Source organism: Raphanus sativus, unplaced genomic scaffold, assembly GCF_000801105.2.
Source record: "Raphanus sativus cultivar WK10039 unplaced genomic scaffold, ASM80110v3 Scaffold0606, whole genome shotgun sequence".
In the NCBI taxonomy this organism is placed as follows: Eukaryota; Viridiplantae; Streptophyta; class Magnoliopsida; order Brassicales; family Brassicaceae; genus Raphanus; species Raphanus sativus.
In genome coordinates this window covers 4,304-16,438 of record NW_026615924.1, presented here as the reverse complement: position 1 = coordinate 16,438, position 12,135 = coordinate 4,304, and positions in this window count along the sequence as shown.

Below are 12,135 nucleotides of genomic sequence, written 5' to 3'. Positions count from 1 at the left end.
CCTGATCAACAAGATACCAACCAAAATCTTGCAAGATCAGTCACCACATGAGGTATTAAACAAATATCGTCCATCTATAGATCACCTTCGGGTATTTGGGTGTGTGTGCTTTGTTTTGATTCCAGGACAACAAAGAAACAAGCTGGAACCAAAGAGCACCAGAGCCATGTTTATAGGCTACTCTCCTCACCAAAAAGGATATAAGTGCTATGTGCCAGATACCAAGAGGGTTCTAGTATCCAGGGATGTGAGGTTTGTTGAGTCCAAAGGCTACTATGCAGAAAAGAGTTGGGATGAAGTAAAAGACTTGTCTCAATCAGCATCAGATAGGGCCGAGAACTTGAGAAGAGTTATGAGGGGCATTGGCATCAGTATACCAGGAGGGAATACAACAGCTGAGTCAAGCCCTCATCAGGAGGGGTCCACAAGCAATAGAGACCAGGAGGGTCCTAGTAATGAAGCTGCTGCGGATGCTCCTCTTGATCCTGAGGGGGGGAAGGTAACTGAGATACAACCACAAAGCTCAGTTTCTCATGATCAAGCAGAGCAACCAGAAGGATCAGTGGGTAGCAGAGATCAGATGGATAATGAGGCTACAACACTAGAAGAACCAGCTCAAGCTCAACCACCAAGAAGAAGTGAGAGGATCAGACGCCCGCCAACAGATTGGGTGAATACAAGAGTGTATTTCAACTCACAAGCCGTGGCTCATCCCATCCAAGCCACATGCTCTCTAGCTCAGTTTCCCGAGAACCACCAAGTCTTTATGGCAAATGTGGATCAAGAATTCATTCCGAGAAGCTATAAAGAAGCCATGGAGATAGATGAATGGAGAGAGTCTGTGGAGGATGAGATGGGGGCTATGGAGAAGAATGGAACCTTCTTTGAGAGTGAACTTCCCAAAGGCAAGAAGGCAGTGACCAGCATGCTTCTGTTCACAATCAAGTATCTAGCTAATGGGAAACCTGAAAGGAAGAAGACCAGGCTAGTAGCAAGAGGCTACACCCAAGTGTATGGTGAGGATTATCTAGAAACGTTTGCTCCAGTAGCAAAGTTACACACCATAAGGGTTGTGCTCTCCCTTGCTGTGAATTTGGAATGGGATCTTTGGCAAATGGATGTCAAGAATGCATTCTTACAAGGAGAACTAGAAGATGAAGTATACATGCGCCCACCACCTGGAATGGAAAGCATGGTCAAACCTGGCAATGTTTTGAGACTGAGGAAAGCAATATATGGGCTGAAGCAATCCCCAAGAGCCTGGTATCACAAGCTGAGCTCAACACTGAATGGAAGGGGCTTTGTAAAATCTGAGGCTGATCACACCTTGTTCACTCTGACCAGCAAGCAAGGGATCATTGTTATACTCATCTATGTAGATGATATAATCATCACAGGCAGTAACAAAGAAGGGATCAGCTCAACCAAAGCATTTCTTAAAGCAACATTCGACATCAAGGACTTGGGAGAGCTCAAGTACTTCCTAGGGATTGAGATTTGCAGATCTAAGGAAGGGCTGTTCCTATCTCAAAGAAAATACACTTTGGATCTGTTAAAACAAGCTGGTGATCTTGACAGTAGAGCTGCTAAAACACCACTAGAAGAAGGATACAAGGTGATGCGTGAGGGGGAGATAGAAGATAAGCCATATGGAGATGTCAGGAACTATAGGAAAATGGTGGGAAAGCTCATCTATCTAACCATTACAAGACCGGATGTATGCTTTGCTGTGAACCAAGTCAGTCAGCACATGCAAGCGCCAAAGATGCACCATTGGAACATGGTGGAAAGGATTCTGAGATACCTAAGAGAGGCACCAGGACAAGGAGTATGGCTAGGGTGTAACAAGAGCACTGAGATAGTGGGGTATTGTGATGCAGATTGGGCTGGAGACAGAGTGGACAGGAGGTCTACTACTGGATATTGTACCTTCATAGGAGGCAACTTAGTCACTTGGAAGAGCAAGAAGCAGAAGATAGTCTCATGCTCTAGTGCAGAAGCTGAGTATAGAGCAATGAGGAAACTCACCAGTGAGTTAATCTGGATGAAGAACCTGCTAAGGGATTTGGGAATTGAAAGCAAAGATCCCATCACAATGCATTGTGATAACCAGGCAGCCATCCATATAGCCTCCAACAATGTGTTCCATGAAAGAACCAAACACATTGAAGTTGATTGCCATAAAGTCAGACAAGCAGTGGAGCAACGCATCATACTGCCATGTTACACCAGAAGTGAAGAGCAACTGGCAGACATCTTCACCAAAGCTGCAAGCCGAAAGGTCTGTGAGTTCATCCATTCAAAGCTTGGACTCATAGACATATCATCTCACTGATTCTCTCCTTCATGAAGTGTTCTACTCTTTTTCCTTGGCGTGGTTTTTGTCCCATGAGGTTTTACCATGCTAAGGTTTTAATGAGGGAATGCTTCATGACTTCCAAGCTTGACTTGTTTCACATGGTCAAGCTTGAGGGGGAGTGTTGAGATGAAGCGTAGAAGCATAAGAGTAATCAGAGGAGAAGAAGAGATTCAAATGATACAAGGAAGTGGTGTTACCTTGGAACACAAGTATGGCCGTACAACTTGTGAGACAAGGCAACACTACAACTTGTAAACGAGACTTGAACAGCAAGAAGATCCTTCCCAAGTCGCCTCTGATGTGTTTGAAAGAAGAGAGAGACGTTGAAGAGTAAAGACAAGAAGGAGGATGTCGGCAAGAGTTTAATAATGTTTTCACTCTTGCCTTGGAGCCGTTCATGAGAGGTCGCTATCCAAGACCAGGCGACTCTCTCTCTCTCTCATTTGTTTATGCTTTTCTCCTTTGTTCTCTTATGCTCAGAATGTCGATATATCTATGTTGTATGTGAACCATTTGAAGTTAAGTGAATAGAAACAATGAAACCACTTCACTAAACTCTCTCTCGGATTCTCTCAACCTCACTCTCTTAGTTACTCATTCTCATCAATCTTCACTCTTAATCTTTAATTCTTACAGTCAAAGCATCAAGTAACAGTTGATCCATTCCATTATTCCTATTGTCCTCGTCTCCCATGGTTCCTGTTGAATTTTAAAGCACAAAACCAGTAAAAGAGATCATAGAAACAGAAAATAACAGAAAACACAGAAACTGAGACAGATTCAAAGACTTTTATGAAGAACCCTAATTTTTTTCTTAGCAATTTCGAAATCTTAATCAGATTATTTAGCAAGTTCAACACTTGTTCTAGACAAATCTGACATTAACAAACAAGATTCTAACAAGATCTAGACTTTAGAACAGATCTGAGAACAGAATATGAAAAGTCTAAAAGTGGCAGAACTGGAAAAACACAACCTTTTGATGGAGATCTGCTCTGATACCACTTGATATGATCCTAGGTGTGAGGATCACGTCCCTGACTACTCTCCAACGGATTGTGATGATGAAACAAGATGTGGATTGAGTGATACTTCAAAGAGTAATGAAACCCTTGTTGGCTTTGAATCCCTTTTTGATGGATCTGAGGGTGATTTGGGTTGTGGTTTTGCGGAATGGATCAAGGATGGTATTGTCTCCTTGATAGATGAATGATTACTTGGATAGATTGATAGATGGAGATGGTTTGCGGATGAAGGTAGTGTTGAACTGAAGAGTAGAAATGAGGCTTGTACATAAATAGGGCAAGCTTCAGGTTCTAGCTCTAAGAGTTCATTGAAGCTTTAGGAAGATCCTAAAGTATCTATCAGTGTGAAGTTAAGTCCAGGAGGGACTTAGACTGATCATGAGAAGGTTATGGATGAGTTTAAGAGAAGATGGTCGAGTGTGCAAAGATAGGGTCGACCAGTACGGACGGTACGGACGCCGTACGGACCAGTACGGATCAGGACGACCCAAATCATCTTCCCAAGACCTTTTAAGAGGTCAGAAGTCTTGTGCAAATATAGGGCACAAGAATGTACGGATTAGGGTTTGATGGTACAACCCTAATAAAGACTTGGATCACAAGGCATGAGAAAAGAAGGTATGTGCAAGGTCCGGGTGCAGCTCACTTCTTTACATATGACCGTTGGAGATTTATGAAGAGAAGGAATATTCCTTAAGGATCAGAGTGGTCAAAGAGACAGGCTGGAAAGGGAAAGTGGCTTTACCTTTACAGCCTTATTCACTCACGATCTCATCTTGGCCATGAGTTCAAAATGAGCCAATCTCACCCATTCATTCAAACCAGGCGCCCCTTCCTTTACAGCTTGCACCAGAACATCCAAGACCAGTCTAATCTCATCATAGCCTTCCATTCTATCTTTTACTTACAGCCTTAGGATTTAGGTTTGTGATTAAAACATTGTAAGAGGCATATATAAGCCTTATGAACTCGTTTTGTATCATTAAGAGAGAGAGTGGGGTTTCCCCCTCCTCCTTCATCAATCTAAAGTCTTAATACTTGTTCTTAATCTCTTAGTCTTTAATCTCTATTCTCTTAATCTCTTAGTCTCTCAATCTGGTTACAAAGTCTTTTAATCTCTTCTTTTAATATCTCTCTCTCTACAATCATCAAACACTCTCTTATTACACACAAACACATCCTGAGTAGAGATCTCTGTAAAAATCTCATGGTATCAGAGCCAGGTTCTTTAGAACTTGGTTCCAGCTTCCGCTCACAGCACAAGCTCTCTCCCTTGCCGGTTCTAGTAAAGATGAAGCTTTCTGGTTCAGCCGGCTGTTCAACCTCTTCAAGAAGAAGATGTCGTCATCCATGGTACCCAGAAGCTTGTCTTGGTCATTTACTACTCCCTCATGTCCGCCAGAAGAAGGAAGGCCAGTGGAAGCATTTCCAAGCCATTCCCGGTTCCTGTCCAAGAAGAAACCATTCAAGAAGGAAGCTTTCATCTTGCAACTGGTGTGGCGACTCAAACATGAAGAAAGGAGGGTTCTTTGGCATGATGAGATCAGGGAGAAAGGTCATCTGTGATGTTGATTACTTTGGAGGTTCAAGGAACTAGCACTAGTTCCTTGTTTGTAAGCTAAACCTTTCTCCCTTAGTTAAAGCTTGTGCCTTTATGATCTGGTTGTGTATTGTGGTGTCTTTGTTAACCTGTGGACTGTTGAAAGATTGCAACATGGATTGTTTTGTGTTGTATCTGTCCCAGGATCCTTATTGTGTAGTGTGTTGATGATTGATTTGTTTAAAATGGATAGCTTTGGTTCTTAATGGTGCCTGTGTAATTAAATATGCTTGCATACATGAATTGAAACAAATCAGTAGCTATTGCATTTTATTGAGAAGACTAGTATGCATGGACTTTAAAGCTAAAGGTTCTTTAAAGAGGATGCATACTGTCTAGAAGTTACCTTACATTGAAGCATTAGATTCATGTCTAATAGCTGAGTAAAGGAACTTAAAGAAAGTCTAAGTAAATTGAAATGATCATGTTAAGATCATTCTTTTGCTTAGAGGAGTTTCTTGCAAGGATTATAACTTGAATTGTATCTAGTTTAATCGCTTGTAGTGCTTTTAAAGGCATTGGTGTTGCTGCCTTAGGTTGATGCACTTTGATTTATGTCAAAGATGCAGTTAAGGCAGAAGTCAAATTGCCTAAGTATCTTGCATTGAACCTGTGGTGATCTTGCTTGTACTTAGAGAGAAAGCTTGCAAAGATGTGAACTTGCTCATGCTTGTCTCAGTCTTGCGCAATGCTTGTAACATTGGTGATCAACCTTGATGATTAATCAAGGATTGATACCAATGCAAGTGTGTCTGATCTTGGTTGGAGTTTGAGTGTTGTTTCAGGTTAACAAGAAGTGTTCACAGTTCATCACCAACCCAAGTTGAATGATAAAGACCTTTCCCATTGTGTGTGCAATGGAGTGTAGAACTCAAGGCCATTGTAAGCTGATCATGAGTGATCTAGCCGAAGTAGAGGGAAGAAGAAGGTCACTCACAAGCAACCATTGAGGTACTTGTAGAGGAGGCTGAGGTATCTCCTCAGTACAATGGTAGTGTAGTTGAAAGGCCATTGCAAGCTGATCATGCGTGATCTAGCCGAAGTGGAGGGAAGAAGAAAGACACTCACAAGCAACCAGTGAAGTGCTTGTTGAGTGATCTGAGGTATCTCCTCAGTGCAATGGTAAGAGAAGGAGCTGTTAAGCTTCAGGAAGTGAAGGATTCAAGTGGCGTGTGAAGAGCAGCCATTCCTCACTATTTATACAAGGGAGTAAACCTGTTTCTATTGCTTTATATGCATATCTGTTTCTGTTTTTAGTCCCAGGATCTCATGTCTTGTTTATTGCATTGTCTTTTGTATTTCTTTAGCTTGAAATCATCATGGGTGCATTGCAAAATTGAGAAGTGTTCTCTGATGCTTGCATCATGATAGATAAACTGTTTTGCATTCTTATTCTTGTCTCATTTAATCTTAAGTTCAATCCGGATGCATACTGGTTCTATTGCCTTTGTTTAATCCATCAATTGATTGTCTTGCATCATTTAGAAATTATCTAGGTTGCTTGCATCATTTGGTTTTGATTGGAACTGGTGTGCATAGCTCCAAGTAGCTCTCGGATTGAACCTGTGCATGCATATAGTATTGTTTAAGTTGTTGCATTCATATATTATTGCATTTTTTTTTGAGCCTAAAAGTGTCAGTGTATTGTTGAAAGCATACATTGCCATTTTAGAGATTGAAAAAGGGCTTGATCTTGTTCTTGTGATTAGCTTGTTTCAAGATCATTGCTAGTGTCTCATTGGTGATCAAACAAGATATAAAAAATCTTTGTTTGAACCCAATGGGAAGATCTAATCTTGCATTGAGTTGTGGTGATGTCAGGTATACATAAAGGTGTATAGCATCAATTCGCCAACAACAAGGAGTGTAAAGACTAAGGTCTAGTTCCATTGCATATCATCACTGGATGTATCAATTCATAAACTACAGGAAGTGTAGTGTGATTGATAGCAATGAGAGAATGCCATTGCATAATACCAAAGGACATGTCTAGTCCAAAAGCCTACAGGAAGTGTAGTTTGGATATTATGCAATGAGAGCTTGTCTTGTGACCTCTCTATGGTGATTCAAACACCCTAGTTCCTAATATAAGGAAGAGAGTAAATCACAAGATCTAGACCATCACTAAAGTCTGTTGAGACTGGTGGTCTTAAGGCCCTGAAATTCCTTAGGCCATACACAAGCTTAGTTCCAAATCTAAGTCTCGGAAACTAAGCTTGAGGGGGGATGGTGTAAAGAGCAAAGTTCATGGCCTATCAAGTGTGTGCAAAGGCTTCTACAAAGGATCATCAGCCGGAGCTGTGTGTATGAGGGCTCATGAGAAGCATGAAGCTGAAGGATTCACACTGTAGTCCAAGAAGCTGTTGATGCCATGAAGATGGTGCACTGGTCGAGTTTGGAAACTCACTAAAACAAAAGGGAAGAATCATATACTCTTTAAAATCTTTACGATACAATTTATCCATCTTATTCACTGATTGTGCTTGAAAAGATATTAAACTTGTGTTGATTGACTGAAAATTGTGTTGATTGAAGTATAAAGCATCAGTGTGATGCATTCTTGTTTCTTGATAAGTACTGATGCATCTTTGGGATAATGTATCAGGTACCATTGCTTGCCGCCTCACTGAAGTGTTCCTGGTCGTCTCCTAGCTTCTCTAAAGAGGCTGTGAAGGCTGTTGAGAGGGGGAGACCCAAACCAGGGTCTATGAAGAGGACAAGTTGAGTTTGTTGAGGTGATCAGCCTCATTGGTGGTTAAAGAAGTTCTAGTTGCCTCCCAGCCTTTCTAAGAAGAAGCCGTGAAGCTAATTGAGAGGGGGAGACAGAAAGAAGGAATGGGATGAGTTTGTCTTGCATGTGTATACTTTGGCTACGACCCGGAGTCTGGGTGCTCCTGCCAAAGTATCCACATCCAACAAACTCATCACCACGGATTCTGAAGCAAGTAATCATATGTTGAGTGATGAGAGCTTGATAAGTGATGTGAAGAAAGTCATAGGCAGTGATGTGTCTAGGCAAGAGAATGAATGTTCAGAACATTCTTGGTTGTGAGAAGATGAAGACTTCTCTATCAAATGCGACTTCTAGTGTGAGTTGACTGAAGAGTTAGCTGCGGAGTTCAGGAGCATCCCATGAAGAGTACAAGTTCAGAAGATGCTGTAATGGAGAAATGGTCAGATCATGAAAGCTATTCTCCTAAGCTTGACTTGTTCCACATGGTTAAGCTTGAGAGAGATTGAAGCTTACATGATCTGAGAGCCTTTGGGGAATTATTCAAGAAGAGAAGACAACCTAGTGAAGAAGTTTTGTGAGAATGAAGAAGTAATCTCCAAGGCGGCCTCTAGAGTTGAGGTGATTGGAGAGAAGCTGAGACATACTCACATAGTTCAAGCAAGATGTGATCTCTTGAAGAAGAAGGAACCAAGGTTCAGTTGGTGTTGATACACAATGAGAATAAGATCAAGAGGTCCGAACTCTTAAACACAACAACAGGTTGAGTAAAAGAAGGAGAGACCGAGATCAGCTCACGTTGAGTACAAGAAGTGATCAGTGATGAGCAAGAGAGGTGGTGTTCTATCTTGCATCACATGAGGGCCATGATCCAGAGTCTTTGTGTCCCTTACATTGTTGGTAAGGCACAAAGACTCACTGGCCAATCCCTAGGCCTTGGAGATCTCTACTCTTTTCCTTGCAAGGTTTTGTCCCATAGGGTTTTCTTTGCAAGGTTTTTAATGAGGGAGACTCTTCAAGGTTCCAAGCTTGACTTAGGATCATAGAGTCAAGCTTGAGGGGAGTGTTGAACTGAAGAGTAGAAATGAGGCTTGTACATAAATAGGGCAAGCTTCAGGTTCTAGCTCTAAGAGTTCATTGAAGCTTTAGGAAGATCCTAAAGTATCTATCAGTGTGAAGTTAAGTCCAGGAGGGACTTAGACTGATCATAAGAAGGTTATGGATGAGTTTAAGAGAAGATGGTCGAGTGTGCAAAGATAGGGTCGACCAGTACGGACGGTACGGACGCCGTACGGACCAGTACGGATCAGGACGACCCAAATCATCTTCCCAAGACCTTTTAAGAGGTCAGAAGTCTTGTGCAAATATAGGGCACAAGAATGTACGGATTAGGGTTTGATGGTACAACCCTAATAAAGACTTGGATCACAAGGCATGAGAAAAGAAGGTATGTGCAAGGTCCGGGTGCAGCTCACTTCTTTACATATGACCGTTGGAGATTTATGAAGAGAAGGAATATTCCTTAAGGATCAGAGTGGTCAAAGAGACAGGCTGGAAGGGAAAGTGGCTTTACCTTTACAGCCTTATTCACTCACGATCTCATCTTGGCCATGAGTTCAAAATGAGCCAATCTCACCCATTCATTCAAACCAGGCGCCCCTTCCTTTACAGCTTGCACCAGAACATCCAAGACCAGTCTAATCTCATCATAGCCTTCCATTCTATCTTTTACTTACAGCCTTAGGATTTAGGTTTGTGATTAAAACATTGTAAGAGGCATATATAAGCCTTATGAACTCGTTTTGTATCATTAAGAGAGAGAGTGGGGTTTCCCCCTCCTCCTTCATCAATCTAAAGTCTTAATACTTGTTCTTAATCTCTTAGTCTTTAATCTCTATTCTCTTAATCTCTTAGTCTCTCAATCTGGTTACAAAGTCTTTTAATCTCTTCTTTTAATATCTCTCTCTCTACAATCATCAAACACTCTCTTATTACACACAAACACATCCTGAGTAGAGATCTCTGTAAAAATCTCAGGTAGAGATGGTTTGTGGTTCTTCAGTGTGAGATCGATGGAGAGATCAAACACTTGTGTAGATGCGCCAGAGATCGTGAGTATCACGCCCACAAACATGATCTAAGGCAAAAGCCGTGCAGAGAATCAACTCCTAGGCAAACAGTGTTCAGAAACTGAACAAAGGATTCACAAGAACAAAAGAGATTTTTATTTGAAAAGTGAATGAATCATACTTTGGATTCTCACGGTTTATGTAGAACAAAGACAAAGAAATATTGTGGAAACTTGCAACAAGACTTGTGTGAAACTAAGAAGAAAACACTTAGAACTAGGCAATCTCGAAGACTGAATAATTGAAGAACTCCTTGACTTGATTCTCCATCGAAGTTGGTTCTGGTTTAGAATAAACCAACATCGAAATCGCATTCTTCAATCTCCTGGTTTGTGATCTTGTAACCGGGCCTAACTTGGTTATGAGATCATGGTTGTCGTGGGCTTTACTTGTCTCCTCTTCAGCAACATCTAGCTCACTTGTCTCCTCTTCAGTATCACTTAGCTGAATCAGCTCCTCATGCTCCGCATTGTCTTCTTGTTTAGCTAGGTTTGCATCATCCCCTCCTCCTTTGAAGGATTTGTCCTCAAATCTAAATGATCAGCACAAAAAGGAATTAGATCAGCAATATTAAAAGTATTACTAATAGCATACTTTCCCTTGAAGATCGATCTTGTAGGCGTTGTTATTGATCCTCTCCAGTACTTCAAATGGTCCATCTGTTCTTGGCAAGAGTTTGGACTTTCTTTCCTCAGGAAACCTTTCTTTTCTCAAGTGGATTGTCACCAAGTCTCCTGGTTCTAGTATGAGTTCTCGTCTGCCTTTGTGTTAGAAATCTTAAGAACAGAGTAAAGGATTCAAGAACAAGAGAGAGAGTAAAGAGAGAGAGAGTGACGATTTAGAGAGTAAAGAAGGAGAACTGATTTCCTTGATTATTACTGTGTGACATATACAATGTTATATAGGCAAGTAGCCTGATACAAGAATACTATAAACAATTGGAATACTAAACAATGAAAAGAATAAAGAATGGGCAAGGTCTGGTCGTAGAAAGCGACCTGACCTCAACGGTCTTCTCTCCACCATTCCTTAAGAGGATCATGTGACTTATACTATTTAAAATGTATCCTCTTTGTCTCCTTGCTTCCAACGGTCGCCACTCCCTTCTATGATGATCAATGTCTTGACTTGACTCCTAAGACACGCCAAGCTTGATTATTTATAGCTTGGGAGTCAAGTAGTGTACGGACAGACTTGATAAGCAAGTAAGCTTGGATCTGTTCTTCTTCCATTAAATTCAGATCCTCTCTTCTTCTTATCTCATTAGTTGTCTTTGTCAATACTCCCCCTCAAGCTTAACCATACAGCATGGTTGAGCTTGGAAACCATGAACACATCCCTCATTAAAACCTTTGTGTGAAAAACCCAATGGGATAAAAAACACACAAAGGAAAAAGAGTAGATGTTTCATGGATGAGGGGATCATGATCTAGGCAAGTCTATGAGCCCTATCTTGGATGAATGGACTCACACACTTTGTTGCTTGCTCCTTGGTGAAGATATCAGCTAGCTGGTCTTCACTTCTAGTGTAGCAAGGTAAGATGATCTTCTGCTCCACTGCTTGTCTAACCTTGTGACAATCCACTTCAATATGCTTTGTCCTCTCATGGAATACTGAGTTTGAAGCAATGTGAATGGCTGCCTGGTATATCACAATGCATGGTGATTGGTGTTGTTGTCTCAATGCCCAAGTCTCTCAGCAGATTCTTGATCCAGATGAGCTCGCTGGTCAGCTTCCTCATTGCCCTATACTCTGCTTCAGCACTTGAACATGATACTACCTTCTGCTTCTTGCTCTTCCAAGTAACCAGATTGCCTCCAATGAATGTGCAATAGCCTGTTGTGGATCTTCTGTCTGCTCTATCACCAGCCCAATCAGCATCACAATACCCCACAATCTCTGTGCTCTTGTTGCAACCCATCCAAACACCTTGACCAGGGGCTTCTCGTAGATACCTCATGATCCTCTCCACCATGTTCCAATGGTGAACCTTGGGTGCTTGCATATGCTGGCTAACTTGGTTGACAGCAAAGCAAATGTCTGGTCTTGTGATGGTGAGATAGATCAGCTTCCCCACCATTCTTCTATAGAGTTTGAAGTCTCCAAATGGTGTATCTTCAAACTCCCCCTCACGCAATATCTTGTAACCCTCTTCAAGTGGTGTCTTGGCTACTCTTCCACCAAGCTCTCCTGCCTCATTTAAAAGATCAAGTGTGTACTTCCTTTGTGATAAGAAAAGCCCCTCTTTAGAGCGGCATATTCTATCCCAAGGAAGTACTTAAGCTCTCCC